Source organism: Poromitra crassiceps (genome assembly GCF_964638095.1).
Source record: "Poromitra crassiceps genome assembly, chromosome: 1".
In the NCBI taxonomy this organism is placed as follows: domain Eukaryota; kingdom Metazoa; phylum Chordata; class Actinopteri; order Beryciformes; family Melamphaidae; genus Poromitra; species Poromitra crassiceps.
Genome location: NC_139623.1, coordinates 88,271,609 through 88,277,608, shown reverse-complemented (window position 1 = coordinate 88,277,608; position 6,000 = coordinate 88,271,609). Strand labels below are relative to the sequence as shown.

At 37.8% G+C, this 6,000-nt stretch overlaps 1 protein-coding gene across 1 annotated transcript in view; it reads left to right on the top strand.

Annotated features, from left to right (window-relative positions):
• Window positions 1–2,211: 2,211 nt before the first annotated feature.
• Window positions 2,212–6,000, top strand: part of cblb (Cbl proto-oncogene B, E3 ubiquitin protein ligase) — a gene marked incomplete at its 3' end in the record, with an annotated part of 107,095 nt that continues 103,306 nt past the window's right edge. The window contains exon 1 of the mRNA XM_083646792.1: window positions 2,212–2,350. The remainder of the gene's footprint in view (window positions 2,351–6,000) is intronic.

The following is a 6,000-nucleotide window of genomic DNA, read 5'->3' as shown; positions in this document are numbered from 1 at the left end:
TGTCACATTTGATTTGAGGGTTATCAGTGTACTCGAAACAACAAAAATCATATAAAATCCTCAATGGAATTGTTTCATTAAATAGCACTTAGCATGCAAAAAAGTTATTTTGCAAGTAGGCCTTATGACATTTCTTTTATCTATTTGATTTTAACTAATTATTTAGGCGCTTTTAAGATTCCTCCTTAAGGTTCCTCTGAATTTTCTTGGTCAGGGCCCTCTTAACAAATAATTAATTTCAGTTAGGCTTTCCCCCAAACAAAATGCAAATGCATTGCAAACATGGCATCAACTTATATGATAAGATGTGTCAGCTTGTGGGAGCTTTTACTGTGTGATGTCTATTTTTTTTTTTTTTTTTTTTTTTTTTTTTTTATTCTATATTGATTGTGTTTTGTATTGTTTGTTTTACATTGATTGTTTGTCTGCTGTGAAGCAGTTTGTTACTTGTATTGAAAAGTGCTATACAAATAAAGTTATTGTTATTATTATTACTAGTGCAGTGCCCGTTCCCCCCTGCACCACCCCGTGGTGAATGGCTATCGAGATAAATGCTTTTTGTGTTGCCAGTAGATGGCGTTCTGCCAGATTGCACGGAATTTAGCTCCCTGCACTCCGTTGAGTCCCCCTATGCGCACTCTCCAAGTTTGAAGTTTGAAGTCTGAAGTCGATCAGATGAATGGCTATCAAGATAAAGCGCTATTTGTGTTGCCAGTAGGTGGCGCGATGCCCAATTGCACAAAAATAGGGCACTGCACTGCACAATAGTGCACACTCCCAAAGGTTATCGATGGCATGCAGCAGATGATGCTCATCCATAAGCAGTGGTGGAAATGGCCAGGTTTTACTCTGGGAACCCTACTTACACAGGATGGGGGTTCCCGGAAGTGGTGTGGCCCTAGCCTAGAGGATATTATTTCTGAATGCGTGACTCATTATAGCCTACCATTATATCCACATAAAAAACGTATAAATCTCACTTAACTAAGATCACTGAGCCATACTGATTATTTCCCCTTGATTTTATTCATGACAGACTTGTAAATGCATATTTGGACAGGCACATACATAGGAGGAGATTTCTTCACCCTCTGCTCTTAATTGGAACCTGAGGAGGGATGCTGCCCTGCCTAAAAACAGGGTCGTTGACAGGGTCCTTCCTGTGTTTACTTTCTCAGTTAGTGTCAATGACCCTACTTAAAGCTGGGGCTTAGGGCTCGAAGGAGCAGAACTGAAGACAAGTATTCAAATATCGAACGTGTTTCGCATCAGAATCGCACGGAAACAGGGCACTGCACTCCGTTGGGTCGCCATCAGCGCACTCCCCGAGTTTCAAGTCGATCTGACCAACGGTTCTCGAGATACGCGAAGGACAGAGAGAGAGACAGAGAGAGAGAGACAGACGATAGTCCAATTATTAGATTGATTATTATTATTATTTGCCATAATAGTCGAAGTCCAAATATGATCTTGTAGTTGTTGTTTTTTATCATTGTAATGGAGAGCAAACATCAAGAAAAAGTTGTCAGATTTGGAAGCCAAGGCAGCATATTCATCAAGAAGTATTTTTATTTTGAAGCTTGTGGACGGAAGTCCTATGCGTTAATGGTTCTGTCAACCTTGACACGGTGACACATCCCCAGAGCACCAATGGGTGCCTGGCATGGTTGCCTGGTCGGCATGCGTTGGTCGGTTCCTGGAAAATATTGCTTCATACTTCCATTGTCCCTCCTACCAACCCATGCTACCAACTGCTAGGCTTCTACCCGCTCCTACCGCTGGAACAGCTGCATCATCATCATGGATTCAGACCGGGAATAGACGACATGGATTTCAAAATGAAACCCTCCTATATAATGTCCCACTTTTGCTATACAAATAATAATTAAACACTGATGGTAGTAGAGGATACCAACATTTATTCAAAACACTCTGAATTATTAGACCGTATAATGAGTGAAATTGTTGCTGTAAATATGCTAAAATGATTACTACGTGATAGTTTGTTAAGAATGTTTTTTATTTCGAAAGTCATAACCGGATATGTTTTGTGTTGTACTAGCTAGCTTGATACTGGTGTTGCTGCTGTACAAAACATACAGACTAGACTAATAGAGCTCGCAGCTTCGCGTTTATCCAACTCCTCCGACACTTATTGTGGAACACATTTATAAGACGGCCCTAAAACATGGATGATTTGGACTGAATCAACAGGAATACATCAAGTGGATACTTTTCCTACGACTGCTTTCCTCTGGACACTCCTTTTTTCTTCCCCCTTTTCCTCCTTTTTTCACTGGATGTGGAGCAAGTTCAGCAGGGATCCCAGTAGACATTCCCTGGAGGTCTGGTAAGTTGGACTTTTTGTTTTTAATTGTTATGTCAGTTAGTAGCCTATTGAAAAACCCGCTCTGACTGTACAGTGTTGTTCAAGGCTTCATTTGCTCGTGTTTACACCGATCAGTCTCTTGGAGCTCAATCAGTCAGTCGCCACCAAAGCATCCCATAGGGGGGGGGGAACTAACGTTATACCCTATTATGAATTATAGAACGATGATAAACCGATATATATATATAGATATATATATCTATATATATATATCTATATATATATATCTATATATATATATATATATATATATATATATATATATATATATATATATATATATATCTATATATAGATATATAGATATATATATACCATATATACTATACTCTATATATCTATACTCTATATAGATATATGCTATATATATATATATATATATATATATATATATATATATATATATATATATATATATATATATATATATGTAGCGTTACATACATACATACATGTATGTATACTTATGTGTGTGTGTGTGTGTGTGTGTGTGTGTGTGTGTGTGTGTGTGTGTCTGATTATAAACTCACTTTTACCATGGACAAGTCCCTTTATAGAGATATTAGCCTATATATAGCATAGCCTAATATTCCTATTAAAGGGACTAGCCAGAATGTTACAATAAGGTCAGACAGTTGAGTAACACTACAAACTATCAGTCCATATTACCACAACATGATCATTATTGGTTAGTAGTATCTGTAATACTGAGTCAAATGACAAAAGTGACTGTAACTGAACTAAACTGACTGTAATCAGCACAGTTTACACTTGCATTTTGCAATTCATGGAGTCATAAATAATTAATACACGTTTTGGAAGTTACATGATTATAAATGGACATCAGCACTATTAAAGGAAGAGAATAAGTGAAAACAGCAGGCAGCAGAGCAGGGGGTTCCAAACTTTTTCACGTTGTCAAGGACCATGGACCACCATTGGTAAGATTTTTGGACTGAGTTATGATGTAGCCTAGACTAACTGTTATACTCAGAATTACAATTCTGATCATAATAGTCATCCTTATGCATTCTGTCATCGTGCTAACCCAACAGTGATCTATTTTTCATTTGGCTGGGGACCCCCTGGAAGCTCCTGGACCCCACTTTGAGAATAGCTACGTTATCACAATCCTTTTCACCTACAGACCTGTTCAGCGTCAAAACAGGCCTCACACAGGCATCTATTGAACAGGGAAGAACAACGATATTAACGCAGCATTCATGACCGCATGCAACAGTTCCTGAGTCCTACATTCTGTCTGTAACAAACCAGAAACTATTCCTGGGTCCTACATTCTGTCTGTAACAAACCAGAAACTATTCCTGAGTCCTACATTCTGTCTGTAACAAACCAGAAACTATTCCTGGGTCCTACATTCTGTCTGTAACAAACCAGAAACTATTTCTGGGTCCTACATTCTGTCTGTAACAAACCAGAAACTATTTCTGGGTCCTACATTCTGTCTGTAACAAACCAGAAACTATTCCTGGGTCCTACATTCTGTCTGTAACAAACCAGAAACTATTTCTGGGTCCCACATTCTGTCTGTAACAAACCAGAAACTATTCCTGGGTCCTACATTCTGTCTGTAACAAACCAGAAACTATTTCTGGGTTCTACATTCTGTCTGTAACAAACCAGAAACTATTTCTGGGTTCTACATTCTGTCTGTAACAAACCAGAAACTATTTCTGGGTTCTACATTCTGTCTGTAACAAACCAGAAACTATTCCTGGGGTACGTTGAGGATTTTGCTCTTAGAAGCCAAACTATTGACAGTAAACACTACCAAACTAAATTATGTTCAAAAATGTTCAACAGATAAACATTCAGCATGTAGATAGCATCCTTCAATATCAAAAACTACTCCACTCATATAAATGAAATGAAAGTAGCTCATAACTAATAACTTGTATGTATGTGTATTTTTATATTCAATATATTTTGGAATATTCTTAATATGAGTTATTGACAGCATATCTGCAAGTAGTGAAAATATATTTTGACCTACCACTAAATATACAGTATTTTGAATGAACTAGGCATCTCGTGCGCTATTCCTAGGCTTGCCCGCCCGCCCTGCACCTCGCCGAGCTGGCCCTGCAGCTCACATACGCAGCTCGTCTGCTGCGCGGCTTCGCCCTGGCTGCTCTTTGATGGCATACATCAGGGATGCTGGATCACCTGTCCTGGAGCTGGCAACATACAGCTGTCCATGGCTGAAGACGGGGGTCTGAAGCCAGACTCCCACTTCTTTCAGTCTGCCCCTGGGACTTGATTTTGCTCTTACTAGGGCACTGATGAAATCATCAGTGGGACTCTTATGACATTGACATGACACTGATGATGTCACAACTGCTTTCATGACATCACTGATGACATCACAACCTCTTATGACATCACTGACGATGTCACAATGCCTCTGACATCACTGATGATGTCACAATTTATGACATCACTGATGATGACATAATCACTGGGTGTGTGTGTGTTGTGTGTGTGTGTGTGTGTGTGTGTGTTAGGGCTGTCAATCTCCCTCTATAATCAAATTCGAATTTCAGTGCTTTATACATTTTAATATTCGAATTATATTCGAATATTTTAATTAATTTTTAATTGAATTAAAAAAAAAAAAAAAATTTTTTTTTTGGTCTGAGTGAATTGTTGTCTTCTCTTATGTTATGTTCTGATTCTAAATATAGCTGAATCTTTGGGTTTGACCAAGTAAAACTTTTTCTAAGCATTTTACCAAATGTAGATGGAAAAGTGAATGGTGGATGAATATTCAAAATAATATTAGGCTTATCACAAATAGTCCAGCAATGATGTTTATTTAAGAAAACATGTTCCTTGTACAATGTACATATACATTCATTGCATTAGAAAATAGGTCAGATAACCAGAGCTTAGTTAATATTCATCATTGGTGCTGTCTGAAATGCTAAAATAAAATAATTGATAATACAAAAAGACACAGCCTTTGTTTGAGCTCCTTATCAATAAACAAATAAGTAAACTTTGCCAAAACAACAATGAGCCATGAACAAAAAAAAATCAGTCACGTATTGCACTTAAGAGCTACAGGTTTACATTCAGTATAGCAGCTTCAACAGTCAACTTCAGTTAACAATGAATGAACATACATTTTAAGAGCTACAGGTAGGTTTACATCAGTATAGCAGCTTCAACAGTCAACTTCAGTTAACACTCTTTTCTTCAAGTATGTTGTCAGAACTTGTCACTGTTCTAGTGTTCTAAAAAAAAAAAAAAAAAAAAAAAAAAAATATTAAAAAAAATAATAATATTCGTTTTTAAAAAATAATAATAATCGAATTTCGTTCATAATTATTAAATTCGAATAATATTCGAATATCAAAATTCGTTTCAACAGCCCTAGTGTGTGTGTGTGTGTGTGCGCGTGTGTGTGTGTGTGTGTGTGCGCGCGTGTGTGTGATGTCACAATGCCTCTGACATCACTGATCATGTCACAATTTATGACATCACTGATGACATCATCAGTGGGACAGACAGACAGACTAGGCAACTCGTTCGCTACGCGCTTCGCTGGCTACGCCAGCCACACAGCCGGCTGCTGTGTGGCCTTGCAT